Raw genomic sequence first — 16185 nt, 5'->3', positions numbered from 1 at the left:
TGCCCTTGTTGATCTTCACTATTTGCTGTATTATTTGATTGTTGTTTCCTTAACATGTAAAATCCTTGTTTTCCATTCGTGATTTTATTAGCTTCCTTGATTTCCGTGTTGTTACTTTCTGTAATTTCTTTGTTGTTTCCCTCCCTGTTATTTCAATATATCATTATATTTTCGGTCTTGCTTCTTATTATCTCCAATAGGGCCTCGACCTGACCTCGTCACTACTCTATCGAGGTTAGGCTTGGCACTCATTGGGTACCGTTGTGGTGTACTCATATTACGTTTCTGCACATGTTTTGTGCAGATCTAGATACATCCTATCAGCCTCGGTATTAGCATGTTGAGCTACTTGTCTTTGGAGATTTCAAGGTATACCTGCCCGCGTCCGCAGGCCTCGGAGTCCTCTTCTACCCTATTCTTTTCTTATTTCTTTACATCTTTATAGACAATGACGTATAGGAGTGTTCAATACTGTATCTAGAGCTTGTGACTTATATTCTCACCGGGTTTTGGGAGATGTACATGTTGAGTTACAGATTTTATTTGATATAGTTGTTGATGTTTTTGAGATTTAAATTATCATTTCAGTTATTCCGCATGTTTGTTAGGCTTACCTAGTTTTAGATACTAGATGCCGTCACGACATCCTACGGAGGAAAATTGGGATCGTCACACATATCTTACTTTTATCCTCTTCTAAGAGAAACTCAAGGTTCCACTTAATGCAACACGTTGAATCATTTACAAAATGATCCAGCATTTGCGCTGCAGCATTGAAAGTTTTTCGAGGAAAATATACAACATTAAGATCAGTCACAAGATGAATCAAGAACCTCGAAAAGAACATAGTAAGAAGAATGAAAATGAAGAACCAAAAGTTATTGAATCGTATTGATATCAGTGAAACAATTACAGAAGAGCTTATAATAAAACTCAACGAATGCTGCTAACATGATCTGCTTACATACAGTCAACTGAATTGGCTAAATTGCAAATAAATAACAAGCTAAATTGGCAGAGAAACCAATCCCAGCAGCCAATCGATCACAAGGATGAAAAAGTGCAGCATTACTCTTAACATGATAACAAGATCATTTCCAGGACTAAACTAGAGAAGTTGCAGTCAATTATTTTGCACACATTCCCTTTGTTAACCTCCTAAAACTTCTCTCCACTACTATGTGGAAAAGCTCTTCAGTTTCTTCACGTACAAAGGTCATTCATCTTAATAGACCACTTTAATATCTCTCGTGTGGCAATCACCCTTCAGATTTATCACCAATAGTCCCTTTTCTTTATTGTAGGTGAAATCATTATCGTTCATGTCCACTTTACATGAACTTGGTTTTGTGCTTGAATATGCTCCAAACTGACCACATCCTCTTGTTTTCACGTTTACTGCACGATCTGGAAGATCATCGGAACTGTACATTACATCTTCAATTGCTCCTCCTGAGTTATACATGTCAATCAGACCAATTGGAGCAAATTCAATATTTTCACCCAAGTCCTGTTGGTATATAACATTCAAATATTTCATGTCAGAGCTGCTTTAGAAACATTGAGCAATAAGAAACAAAGAAAGTGGCTTTATCAGTTACTACCTTGATCGGTGAGATAGTAAATATTTCACATTTTAGTACACCCAAAGACACCTTTATTCTTTTTCTGTTTGGTACTTTGCAAAGAGATCCTGAAAATCAAAATAGCCTGAGCATCAGCATTTGTGTTTTGCCTACCAGTTTACTGGTATGATTAAGCAAATGAGGCACTTGCTTGAATTAAAAGCATATACTGCATAGTCTACACTCAAGTTTTGTCCTGCAATTTCTTTAAGGAATTCAACATCAAGAGGGCTAAGATGGCCAAAAATTGTGTTTTTTCTGTTGCTGTTGAGTTGTGTGCATTTGGAGTTGCTTCTTTCAGTCGCCAACTTCCAGCTCCTTGGCAGTTGAAAACGCCTATTACCCCAGTACGCTTATTCAAATTCCAAATCTTCAGCAGGCTGTTAATTGTAGAAAAAGATTAGTTTTTGTATTAGAAAAACTTGATCAAGGTTTTGCCTTTTGTTTAACTAAACCAATGGATGTAACTAACAATATGAGAATTACCTTTTCCCATCAATGACTGGATCAACAAATAAGCTATCTCGAGTTGGTCAACCAGCATATCTTGCTCTTAAGATGGATCCATCAGGTAAAACTAGTTTCTTGAGGATGTTGAAGTCATGTTTCCCTGGCTTGTCACTGAAATTTAATATAGTCGATATATCAAAAGTTAAATGAAGTGCATTAGGCCTTTTAATTTTCTTGTCCTCGACATCTTAATGAGAATCATCCAAGTGACTTACCTCACATAAACTGCACAGCCACCTAATTGTCACGACCCAAAATCCCACCACATGCGTCGTAATGGCACCTAGTCTCTAAGACTAGGTAAACCGATTTCTATTATATTTTGAAGCCATTTTTTTTTGAATTAAATAAGTAACCAAAACTAACAGCGGAATAAATATGAATATACAACCTCCCAAAACTGTTAGTACTGAGTCACGAACTCTAACTGAATACATGAAATGATCACGAGGACCGAATATATAATACCGTTTGATTAAAAATTAACAATACAATGAAATGAAAAGACTCCAAGGGACTGTGACGACCAAACAGCTCTACCTTGAATCCTTACGGTCCCGCTTTAATTCTGTTCAAGTCCGATATCTCCAATACCTGACTCTGCACAAAAATGTGCAGAAGTATAGTATGAGTACCCCACGGTCGGTACCCAGTAAGTATCAAGACTAACATCAGTGGAGTAGAGACGAGGTACAGTCAAGACACTCACTAGTCTAATAGCCTGTGCAATATAGTATACAAAATAATACTGAAAAAGATAACAATAAGGATATCATAAAACAACCAGTGATATGCACAACAAGACAACAAACACCATTTAATATCGTTCAACAAATAATAAATACAAGTACACCCAATTAAATCAAATTCTTCAAATAAATATCATTCACATATAATTCTACCAAATTACTCTCTTTCAAATATAATTTTTCTCAAATAAATATCTTTCAAATATAATTCTTTCGTGTAATACTTTCTAAATAAAAATCCTTCCAAATAAATATTTTGAATATAATTCTTTAATTAAAAAGTCACCATGTGACACCTTGTTTCATAATCATAAAAATACGGGTCTCAGCCCATTTTCATATCTCCACGGCACCTCGTGCCCATTATTAAATCATCATATTTTTCCGGCACCTCGTGCCCTCATTTCATATCATAATTGCACGAACAATTCACATGTCAATATCCTCAATGTATATAAGATCGACATGATCAATTTATTTCCATTAAAGTGAGTTTAGAATTTTTAAATCAAGTAAGAAATCAACAAAGAATTGAATTTATTTTTAGAAATTATTTGGGTGAAGAAAATAACATTGCACTTAAATTAAAGCATCTGATAAACTACTGGTTTGGTTGTAAAACTATTTAATTTAAAACATAATAATAATTTCTTTTATTTAAATCAACTTAATCATCGGAAATCAGTAAGAAAAAACAGAAATATACTTCTTCAGAGTCTCATGCTAAAAAGCCAAAGCCAACACAATACAACTAGGAGCACAAAACACATAATAATAAAGTCAACTAGTACATCACGGAAGAACACACGAATTTACATATTAAATGAAACAAAATCACCCAAGGCAAGAACATAAATAAAGAAATATCAACAGGGCACTACCGAGGTACCGCCTCGTAGTTCCAAATCATAAATAAATTCACAATATCTCATTTCTTATATTAACGCGGGAGCCTTCATATTTAATTTTAAAGAAATTATTTTTTTTCGAAATAGCATCCCGCGTTTTAGCCATCCTTATCACACCGCATGACTTCTAGTAGTTTCCTTACTAGCCACACGTTTCAAACCACCTGTATCTCACCGCATGCATTTCAACACCCTGACCTTATATCACCGCATGACTTCTAGTAGTTCCCATACTAGCCACGCGTTTCAAACCACCCTTATCTCACCGCATGCGTATCAATATCACAATATTTCACAAATCGCACCTCAAGTGCCCAAATATCACAGCATAATACAACTTGCATCTCAATTGCCCAAATATTACAATATTTCACAAATTGCACATCAAGTGCTCAAATCTTACAACAAATCACAGATTGCACATCAAGTGCTCAAATCTTACAACATATCACAAATTGCACATCAAGTGCTCAAATTTTATAACATATCACAAATTGCACATCAAGTGCCCAAATATTATAACTTGCCACATAAATCAACAATACATTATTTTTCACAATAAGGAGCCCATGGCTCGACCATAATGTGCACAATATCTTAACAAAAATATCTGGAATAGTGAACACTCAATAAAATAATATTTCACATAAAATCAAGGTGGCAATCACACCAAATCATCGTATAAAATAATTCAACAAACAAGGATCTAGGCATGACAAATAGAGGATTTAATAAGTGTTAATAATTTTCAATTTAATACCTAAGGGCGTTTAAGGATTTTAATCAACGAAATTTGCACATATAAACTAAGTGCGCACTCGTCACCTCACGTACATGGTTTTCAATTACACAATTTGCGCATAATACTCAATGCCTAAGGGGTATTTCTCCCACTCAAGGTTAGGCAAGACACTTACCTTTTTGAAGTTATGCCGATACTCCAAAATCACCTTCTTGCTTGAATTTACTTTCGGACCGCTCAAATCTATCCAAATTAATTGTATAACTTCATTAAAATTCATCGGAAATAATTCTGGATAATAATACGCCGACTTAAAAATTTATTTCAAAAAGTCAACAAAAGTCAATGCAGGACCCGTCCCTCGGAACCCGACATAATTTTCATGAAATCCGAACACCCATTCCGATACGAGTTCAACCATACCAATTTTATTGAATTCCAATAACAACTCGACCTCCAAATCTTAAATTTTCGTTTTTGGAAGATTTTACAAAAATCTTGATTTCTTCCATTAAAATCCGAATTAAACGATGAATATAATCATAGATTCATGAAATATAAACACTTTAGGATATAGAACACTTACTCCAATCCATATGGTGAAAATCGCCTCAAAAATCGCTTCAATCCGAGCTCCATAGCTCCAAATATGTTAAAAATGGCTCAAACCTCGAAATATAGCTACTGCCCAAGTATTTACTCTTCGCAATCGCGGAAAATGATTCGCGATCGCGAAGCACAAAAATTTTCAGCCCCAAAATTTCTCTTCGCGATTGCAGAAAACCAATGACGATCGCGAAGAACAAACTTCCCAACTCTTCCAGACAGCCTCTAGTATAACGGTCATAACCTTTTGTCAAAAACTCCAAATAATACATGGTTTAACTTTCTGAAAACTAGATTCCAAGGGTTATAACTTTCATTTTTTTCTCATCTCCAATTCCTTATAGAATTTAAGATATAAGCTTCCAAACTCAGCCCTATGCAGCAAAAATTTCCCAACTCTTCTCGGACAGCCTGTGGTGTATCCACTATACCTTTTTGTATACACCTCCAAATTACCAATAGTTTACCTTTCTTAAAATTAGACACAAAGCGCTACAACTTTTATTTTTGGATCATCTCCAAATTCTTTATCGATTGCGAGATATAAGATTTCAAAGTCGGGTTAGTTCAGCAGAAAATGTCCTTTACGCGATCGCGAAAGGCCTTCCGCGATCGCGATTCACTGGCCATTTTCCCCCATTTTGTGCTTCGCGATCACGGCCAATTCCACACGATCTCATAGCACACTGCTGTAGCCAAAAACCAGCAGCTATAAATGGCCTAGAAATGGTCCGAAAGCACCCTGAAACTCACCCGAGCCCCTCGGGACCCCGTCCAATCACACCATCCAATCCCATAACATACCACAGACCTGCTTGAGGCCTCAAATCACATCGAACAACATCAAAACGATGAATCACACCTCAAATCAAAATCTATGAACTTTGAACTTTCAAATTCTATATCTTGTGCCGAAACACATCAAATCAATCCGGAATGACTTCAAATTTTGCACACAAGTCATAATTGACATAACGAAGCTATTCAAATTTCCAGAACCGGATTCCGACCCCGATATCAAAAATTCAACCCCCCGGTCAAACTTTTCAAAAATTTGACTTTTCCCATTTCAAGTTTAATTCCACTACGGTCCTCCAAATAATTTTTCAGACACGTTCCTAAATCCAAAATCACCCAACGGAGCTAACGGAACCGACAGAACTCTATTCCGGAGTCGTCTTCACACATTTTCGACTATGGTTAAAATCCTAAGACTTAAGCTTCCGTTTTAGGGACCGAACATCCTAAATCACCCTGAATCATCCGGTAACTGAATTCAACCATGCACGCAAGTCAATACACATAATACGAAGATGCTAAAGACCTTAAGTCATTGAACGGGGCGTTAATTCTTAAAATGACAAGTCGGGTTATTATATTCTCCACCTCTTAAACAAACGTTCGTCCTCGAACGTGCTAAGAATCTTTCTGAGGACTTTGAATTACTGAGTGTATTCTTACACACATACTTATGGGTGATTCTACATTCCCGCAATTTAACACGGGTCCGACAACACCATCTCAATTGAGATTATTTCTTTTCTCCATTCTTATAAGCTTTAAAGCAAAATCCTTAACTCTCCAATCATTTTCAAAATGCCTGATTTTCACTTCGACGCACTATATTAGTCTCAACTGACTATAGCAACTCGTGCCTACTCACACATCAACTTTCTTGATAGTGTTGAAGTACTCCGGGGTGTTACATTCTCCCCCGCTTAGGATCATTCTCCCTCAAATACATAACATATATATATTTTTTTTTTTGCACATAACAATCTCTCAAATTTTTCTAACTCTCAAAATTTTTATTATTTTATTTTTCAGAAATTTCGGCAGAGTTCCCCTGTAAATGGGCATATCCACCTGCCGGAGTAACACCAAAACAACTCCTAACAACACATCCACAAACTAATAAAACACCACAAGGTATATATCAATAACACTAATCTCAGCATTACAAGCATTGCACTATTATAATGATATCATGACATGAAGTACATCATATGTATTTCCATCACCACATATCTGGTCTTAATAGTTGTTCATAATCGATTACAACATCGCCAATTAACCTCATATTAACCAAAATCTCATTTCAACTTCTCGTAACACTAACAGCAAATGCGAGGCATGAATACCTCATAATTATTTACCCGAATTAACGAGTTATATTTAACGCCACCCTGGCACTCACCTCGTAGGCTAAAACCCAATAATTAGAGCACAATTATGACACATAAACACATAAAAGAATTATCACATAAGCCTATCAGGCATGACTCCTTATTAATACTATAGTACAATTTAAACTTCACAAAAGGGAGAATTTGAACTCATAAGTATTTCACCACAAGGACCTCGTCCTTATATACTCCTACCGCGGCTTGTAGCCCGATTTAAATATTTTACATTATATAAAAATGCGAGGATCTCGTCCTCAACTCCGTATCCCAAGTATTTTGCACATTGTGCCAACTGAAATTTTCAATTTTCTTTCTTTATTCTTTTCAATAAATTTCGTAAATAGTTTTCACAACACATAATGAACCCTCATACCGGTAGGGCATATAATTCATAATAATTGGAATCGATCATTTCGAAACACATTAAACCCACTGTAATGAATAATATTAATTACTTTTGGACTTAGAGCCCTCAATGGTGTACAAAAATAAAATGACAAACACAGACTCACATCTTCAAATCTCCCAACAGGGATAAATGTATAAATGGGTCACAAATTTACAAAACTCACCCATAAGCGGAGCATAATATGAGGACTCACCTCAATATTTAGAACCGAATCAAATTAAAGGAAAATATCCTTTTATAACAAAATCAGGATCGTACTTGTAACGACACCATATAGTGTATCGGCCTCAGCCAAATCATAGTGATTATATCAATGGATCGGGCCTCCACCTCTTAGGTGCCCACTACCCGCCTGTCCTTCATCTCTAGCTGACGGTGCATATGAAGTATTAAGTGGAATAAAACTTGTAGCTGAAGTACTCTGATGAAATCCACCCCTCCCAAGTCTGGGACAATCTCTCATAATGTACCTAGTGTCACCACACTCATAACAACCCCTCTGCGGGTTCGGCTTCTCGCACTGAGTATGTGCCGCATAATTGAAATAACCATTACAGGAATCCTGTGTCGGTGGTGCATTGCAAGAACTTACTGTAGGACCTCGAATATTCTGAAATTATTTTTGTGACCCCGCTGGTACTAACATGTAGAATTATTAAGGACACAGAAATACCGTAAGCTCCAGCATCATCCTATACAATCTCACCTCTTAATCATATACAAGTTTTGAAGAACCTTAAAATACCACATAAATACATCTCAGGTCCCAACTGATATAGCATATGACCCCGCAATCTGATCGTTGATAGTGGACTCCCCTCACTTGGCGCGAAGCCACAGGATACATTCCGATGATCCACGATACTAACCTTCATCGCTCGTAGGACACCGGTCATAAGACACCTCAAGCCGTTTATTTGGCGCATGTCATCCTCATGACAGTTAAACTCGCTTCCTCCAGTGCCTTGGTTGCGTATGTACCCTTCTCTAAATAGAAATCCCATACGAACTACATAGTCTCTAATACCACCAACTATTTCAGATCTACATCCACCTCGTGACCCTACCACAATTGTGATGATTAGGCAATTAATTAAACCTTTTTGAGATCATACTTATTAACCGGATGTCAGAACCTGCTGCACCCCTATGTGCACAACTGAGTAATCTCTAAATACTTCCGCATCCTCGATCTGGATGACACGTTGTAACAACGGTTGAAAAACCCTGGCGCCCTTATAACCCCTCTGTAGTATCAAAAGCCGTTGGCGCATAGTTGATACCGAGTGCGCAATTTCATATACGAGTGGATGAAAAAGAACATAAGATATATGCTTCAAGTTGAATAAATGCCGCACGATAAGGAATGAAAGAAGTGAATTTTTCCTACTAGCTTTGTAGCCTATCGAAGATAAGTACAGACATCTCCATACCGATCCATAAGACTCTACTAAACTCGTTCGTGACTCGTAGAACCTATGAACCTAGAGCTTTGATACCAACTTGTCATGACCTAAAATCCCACCACAGGCGTCGTGATGGCACATAGTCTCTAAGACTAGGTAAGCTGATTTCTATTATATTTTGAAGCCATTTGTTTTAATTAAATAAGTAACCAAAACTAACAACGGAATAAATATGAATATACAACCTCCCAAGACTGGTAGTACCGAGTCACGAACTCTAACAGAATACATGGAATGATCACGAGGACCGAATATATAATACTGTTTGATTAAAAATAAACAGTACAATGAAATAAAAAGACTCCAAGGGACTACGACGACCAAACAGCTCTACCTTAAATCCTTACGGTCCCGCTTTAATTCTGCTCAAGTCCGATATCTCCAATACCTGGCTCTGCACAAAAATATGCAGAAGTGTAGTATGAGTACACCACGGTCGGTACCCATTAAGTATCAAGACTAACCTCAGTGGAGTAGAGACGAGGTACAGTCAAGACATTCACTAGTCTAATAGCCTGTGCAATATAATATACAAGATAGTAGGAAACAGATAACAATAAGGATATCATAAAATAACCAGTGATATGCACAGCAAGACAACAAACACAATTTAATATCGTTCAACAAATAAAAAATACAAGTACACCCAATTATATCAAATTCTTCAAATAAATAACCTTCACATATAATTCTACCAAATTACTCTCTTTCAAATATATTTTTTCTCAAATAAATATCTTTCAAATATAATTCTTTCATGTAATACTTTCAAAATAAAAATCCTTCCAAATAAATATTTTGAATATAGTTCTTCAATTAAAAAGTCACCATGTGACACCTCATTTCATAATCATAAAAATACGGGTCTCAGCCCATTTTCATATCTCCACGGCACTTCGTGCCCATAATTAAATCATCATAATTTCTCGGCACCCCGTGCCCTCATTTCATATCATAACTGCACGAATAATTCACATGCCAATATCCTCAATGTATATAAGATCCACATGATCAATTTATTTCCATTAAAGTGAGTTTAGAATTTTTAAATCAAGTAAGAAATCAACATAGAATTGAATTTATTTTTAGAAATCATTTGGGTGAAGAAAATAACATTGCATTTAAATGAAAGCATCTGATAAACTACTGGTTTGGTTGTAAAACTATTTAAAACATAATAATAATTTCTTTTATTTAAATTAACTCAATCATCAAAAATCAGTAAGAAAAATCAGAAATATACTTCTTCAAAGTCTCGTGCTAAAAAGCCAAAGCCAACACAATACAACTAGGAGCACAAAATACATAATAATAAAGTCAACTAGTAGATCACGGAAGAAGACAAAAATTTACATATTAAATGAAACAAAATCACCCAAGACAAGAACATAAATAAAGAAATATCAACAGGGCACTCCCGAGGTACCGCCTCGTAGTCCCAAATCATAAATAAATTCACAATATCTCATTTTTTTATATCACCGCGGGAGCCTTCACATTTAATTTTTAACGAAAATATTTTTCTCGAAATAACATCCCGCGTTTTAGCCATCCTTATCACACTGCATGACTTCTAGTAGTTCCCCTACTAGCCACGCATTTCAAATCACCTGTATCTCACCGCATGCGTTTCAATACCCTGGCCTTATATCACCACATGACTTCTAGTAGTTTCCCTACTAGCCACGTATTTTAATCTACCCTTATCTCACCGCATGCGTATCAATATCACAATATTTCACAAATCGCACCTCAAGTGCCCAAATATCACAGCATAATACAACTTGCACCTCAAGTGCCCAAATATTACAATATTTCACAAATTGCACATCAAGTGCTCAAATCTTACAACATATCATAAATTGCACATGAAGTGCTCAAATATTATAACATATCATAAATTGCACATCAAGTGCCCAAATATTATAACTTGCCACATATATCAACAATACATTATTTTTCACAATAAGGAGCCCATGGCTCGACCATAATGTGCACAAATTCTTAACAAAAATATCCGGATGTGAACACTCAATAAAATAATATTTCACATAAAATCAAGATGGCAATCACACCAAATCATCGCATAAAATAATTTCAACAAACAAGGATCTAGGCATGACAAATAGAGGATTTAATAAGTGTCAATAATTTTCAATTTAATACCTAAGGTTGTTTAAGGATTTTAATCAACGAAATTTGCACATATAAACCAAGTACGTACTCGTCACCTCGCGTACATGGTTTTCAATTACACAATTTGCACATAATACTCAATATCTAAGGGGTATTTCCCCTACTCGAGGTTAGGCAAGACACTTACCTTTTTGAAGTTATGCCGATATTCCAAAATCACCTTCTTGCTTGAATTGACCTTCGGATCGCTCAAATCTATCCAAATTAATTATATAACTTCATTAAAATTCATCGAAAATAATTCTGGATAATAATACATCGACTTAAAAATTTATTCCAAAAAGTCAACAAAAGTCAACGCGGGGCCCACCCCTCGTAACCCGACATAATTTTCATGAAATCCAAACACCCATTCCGATACGAGTTCAACCATACCAATTTTATCGAATTCCAATAACAACTCGACCTCCAAATCTTAAATTTTCGTTTTTGGAAGATTTTACAAAAGTCCTGATTTCTTCCATTAAAATCTGAATTAAACGATGAATATAATCATAGATTCATGAAATATAAACACTTTGGGATATAGAATACTTACCCTAATCCATATGGTGAAAATCGCCTCAAAAATCGCTTCAATTCGAGCTCCATAGCTCCAAATATGTTTAAAATGGCCGAAATCTCAAAATATAGCTACTGCCCAGGTATTTACTCTTCGCAATCACGGAGCACAAAATTTTTCAGCCCCAAAATTGCTCTTCGCGATTGCGGAAAACCAATCGCGATTGCGAAGAACAAACTTCCCAACTCTTCCAGACAGCCTCTAGTATAATGGTCATAACATTTTGTACAAAACTCTAAATGATGCATGGTTTAACTTTCTGAAAACTAGATTCCAAGGGCTATAACTTTCATTTGTTTCTCATCTCCCAATTCTTTATAGATTTTGAGATATAAGCTTCCAAATTTAGCCCTATGTAGCAGAGATTTCCAAACTCTTCCAGGACAGCCTGTAGTGTATCCACCATCAACTTTTGTACACACCTCCAAATTACAAATAGTTTAAATTTCTGAAAACTAGACACAAAGGGCTACAACTTTTATTTTTGGATCATCTCTAAATTCCTTATAGATTGCGAGATATAAGTTTCCAAAGTCGGGTTAGTGCAGCAGAAAAGTTTCTCTACGCGATCACGAAAGGCCTTTCGCGATTGCGATTCACCGGCCATTTTCCCACATTTTGTGCTTCGCGATCCCGGCCAATTCTACGCGATCGCATAGCACACTACTGTAGCTAAACACCAGCAGCTATAAATGGCCTAGAAATGGTCCGAAACCACCCCGAAACTCAGCCGAGTCCCTTGGGACCCTATCCAATCACACCATCTAGTCCCATAACATAACATGGACCTGCTCGAGACCTCAAATCACATCGAACAACATCAAAACGACGAATCACACCTCATATCAAAATCTATAAACTTTGAACTTTCAAATTCTATATCTTGTGCCAAAATACATCAAATCAATCCGGAATGACTTCAAATTTTGCACATAAGTCATAACTGACATAACGAAACTATTCAAATTTCCAGAATCGGATTCCGACCCCGATATCAAAAAGTCAACCCCGGTCAAACTTTCCAAAAATTCGACCTTTGCCATTTCAAGCTTAATTCCACTGCGGACCTCCAAATAATTTTTCGAATACGCTCCTAAGTCCAAAATCACCCAACAGAGCTAACGGAACCGACGGAACTCCATTCCGGAGTCATCTTCACACATTCCCGACTATGGTCAAAATCCCAAGACTTAAGCTTCCATTTTAGGGATCGAGTGTCCTAAATTACCCCGAATCATCCGGTAACTGAATTCAACCACGCATGCAAGTCAATACACATAATACGAAGCTGCTCAAAATCTTAATTCGTTGAACGGGGCGTTAATTCTTAAAACGACAAGTCGGGTCGTTACACTAATGCTCTTGCTGCACTGTGGAACTCAGCAGTGTTGTGATTGCTCTACAACATGAAAGAGCAAGTATTAGCATTTCAGAGAACTCTACTTCAATTTTTATAAATTCCAGCTGTATATGACGTAAATGGTATTAACACGGGAATTTTTACGTGGAGCATGTCCCAGTCTGGCACTACTATTTCCCCGAGTGGAAGACTATTATAAGCCACTATTGTAACATGTAAGGTCTAGAAGGTCGGCTCATTAGACATGAAATCTTCTGATGCTCTAGCTGTTGCACTCTTCTTTGAACTGAAAATACACTAAAACAGTCAAGACATAATTTGGTGCTGATGAAATTTGAAAATGAGATAGGTCGGATAGAAGATAAATCTGTAAATAGAGTCTGAATTATGAGACATGCAACAAATCAGGTTATTGTCTTTGAAGTTCCTCTCAATAGATTCATCAAGAGCTTCATGATACTTCTTAGTAAGTGACACCCGTCCACCAAATACAGAACCCAATGTTTCCATCAAGTTTTGGACATCAACCTTGACGCCGTCAACTCCACAACTAGCAAGATAATTGTGGAGATCATTATAGAAATCATAGATTTTTTGAGCATCTATTACTCCAACTCCATATTTCTCTAAGCTGTCCAAGGCAATATCTCTAATATTTCCTAAGTTTCTAGGGGATTGAACCGGATACGCGATCTTGGGATTGTATTTTTTCAAAGTTTCGGATGTAGGAAGAACTCCTCAGTAACCAGCTAAAGCATGCCACATATAGACGTATCTGTATTAATCAGTAAGTTCACTAGTTAGAAAGCATAAAATTGACAAAAATTAAAATTACATTCAGTTTTAGATCTTACTTCAGGCCATATTTCTGTTTGATGGTATCAACGAGCTCTTTGAGATTTGTGCACGAGCCATCTAAATCTAAGCTCTTGAATTTGCTATTTTCGTTAATATCAGCTAATCTAGTGGCAAACCTATAAATAAAGAAATAGGCATTGAGTACTTTTTGCTCATTCAAGAAGCTTGAAGGTTTTTCAAGAACTGAGAATAGAAAAGAACATACTGTATTTCTTCAGTAAGTGGTTCGCCTTCTTTTTAAAATCCATTGACTATATCTTGCCATCCATCATCTATGATTAAGAATTTTGGTGAACATCCTCCTTCTAAGAAACTTCAAAAACAGAATCAAAATTATATTACTGAGAGAGGAAAATTTGCAGCATATTCCATTTGAAGAGCGAGATATTTCATAAGCGCAGTGAATAATCAAACCTTTGAAGACCCGCTTTGATACCAGTTGGATTAACTTCTTTATAGAAACATCCCAAGTGCACCATCCAAACCAATCTAAGCGGGTCAGAATCTGAATTTAGAACAGAAAACAAGTTCAGCTGAAAGCCCTTTAACTAAATTAACAAAGCTTACTAATTATCTTCTAATTCTTGTTACCTTTTTGTTCTCGATGTGACTGAATGTACCCTTGTGCTTTTCAAACATAATCCCAAGACACCAAAATTTGAGCATTACAAGTGATAAACAAAATTTGTTTTTGATAGTAGCAAACCTGAAGTTGTACGTGAAAGAAAGAAAAGTGGACAAAACAAAAGAAAGAAAAATCAAAAAGAGATGAACTTATGATGCAAGCATTTACATTGGCATTCTTATGATGTATGTGCTTACATCGGCATTCGTATGATGTAAGCGCTTAAATCGGCAGGGCATTCAAATGCCTATAAAAGGGGTATGCATTTTCATTTGATAATCATCACTCAACTTCTTCTTTCTCTCTGCAATTAATTATGAGCTATTCTTTGTGTGGCCGTGGAGTAGGCAAAATTGTCGAACCACATAAATCTTATCTTGTCTTGTCTTGTACAATTTATTGCTTCTCTTTCAAATATTTTTCCCTTCTATTAGCCGGACACGTTTTCCAACAACTGGTATCAGAGCACGGTGCGATTCTGGTAGAAAAGTACGGTACTGGTGCATGTACTATTTACAAGAATAGTGCGACACTATTGATCATCATTACTATTCACATGCATTATTCACATAAATCTTTTTGTGAAAAATGGCATTGGAAGGGGAAAGTTAAGATTGACAAGTTCAATGGTAAAATTTTTGGATTTTGAAAAATGCAAATAGAGGATTATTTGTACTAGAAAAAATTACACTTACCTCTGCCCGAGGTAAAACCAGAGACTATGGCCAAAATAAATTGGGATATATTAGATCGCCAAGCTCTTGGTGTGATTCGCTTGACGCTAACACGAAAGGTGATGTTTAACATCATTAACGACAAGACCACTGCAAGCCTGATGAAAGCGTTATCAAATATGTACGAGAAGCCATCTGCTTCAAATAAAGTCTATTTGATGCGTCGATTGTTCAACTTAAAGATGACAAAAGGTGGATCTGTCACGTAACATATCAATGAGTTTAATGTAATATTAACTCAGTCGAGTTATGTCAATATAACATTCGATGACGAAATCAGGGCATTGATTCTACTATCATCTCTACCGGAGAGTTAGTCTGCAACAGTAACTGCAGTTGGCAGTTCATCGGAAAGTACCAAACTCAAATTGGATGATATTTAACGACTTGGTTCTAAGCGAAGATATTCGCCGGAAAGAATCAAGTGACTCCCCAGGATCTGCCTTGAATACCAAAAGCAGGGGAGAAACATCCAAAGAGGACAAAGTCATAGTCGTGGCAGATCAAAGTCAAGGAGAAGAGGGCAATTCAAAAATCACAAAAACATTATGTGTTGGAATTGCGACAAAAAGGGCCACTACAATAGTCAGTGTAGAGAGCCAAATAAGAAGAAGAACGATCAATACAAGGATGATAATTCAACAAATGC

The 16185-nt window shown here is 36.3% G+C and overlaps 1 long non-coding RNA gene across 3 annotated transcripts; it reads right to left on the bottom strand.

The window, feature by feature from the left end:
• Nucleotides 1-875: 875 nt before the first annotated feature.
• LOC107794945 (uncharacterized) lies at nt 876-14877 on the bottom strand. 3 transcript variants are annotated; one of them, XR_012708642.1, is made up of 11 exons: nt 14769-14877; nt 14592-14682; nt 14383-14490; nt 14174-14293; nt 11936-14094; nt 11525-11592; nt 2351-2735; nt 2112-2246; nt 1777-2005; nt 1605-1693; nt 876-1510 (listed from the first exon to the last, which is right to left on the bottom strand). It is a non-coding gene; the product is annotated as an uncharacterized LOC107794945 (long non-coding RNA). The 3 variants fall into 3 exon arrangements; XR_012708641.1 differs by having other exon boundaries at nt 2676-2735; XR_001650015.2 differs by having other exon boundaries at nt 2112-2735.
• Nucleotides 14878-16185: the final 1308 nt, after the last annotated feature.

This window comes from Nicotiana tabacum, chromosome 4 (assembly GCF_000715075.1).
Source record: "Nicotiana tabacum cultivar K326 chromosome 4, ASM71507v2, whole genome shotgun sequence".
Classification (NCBI taxonomy): Eukaryota; Viridiplantae; Streptophyta; class Magnoliopsida; order Solanales; family Solanaceae; genus Nicotiana; species Nicotiana tabacum.
The sequence above is the reverse complement of the archived record's forward strand: the minus strand, read 5'-3'. Positions and strand labels throughout refer to the sequence as shown.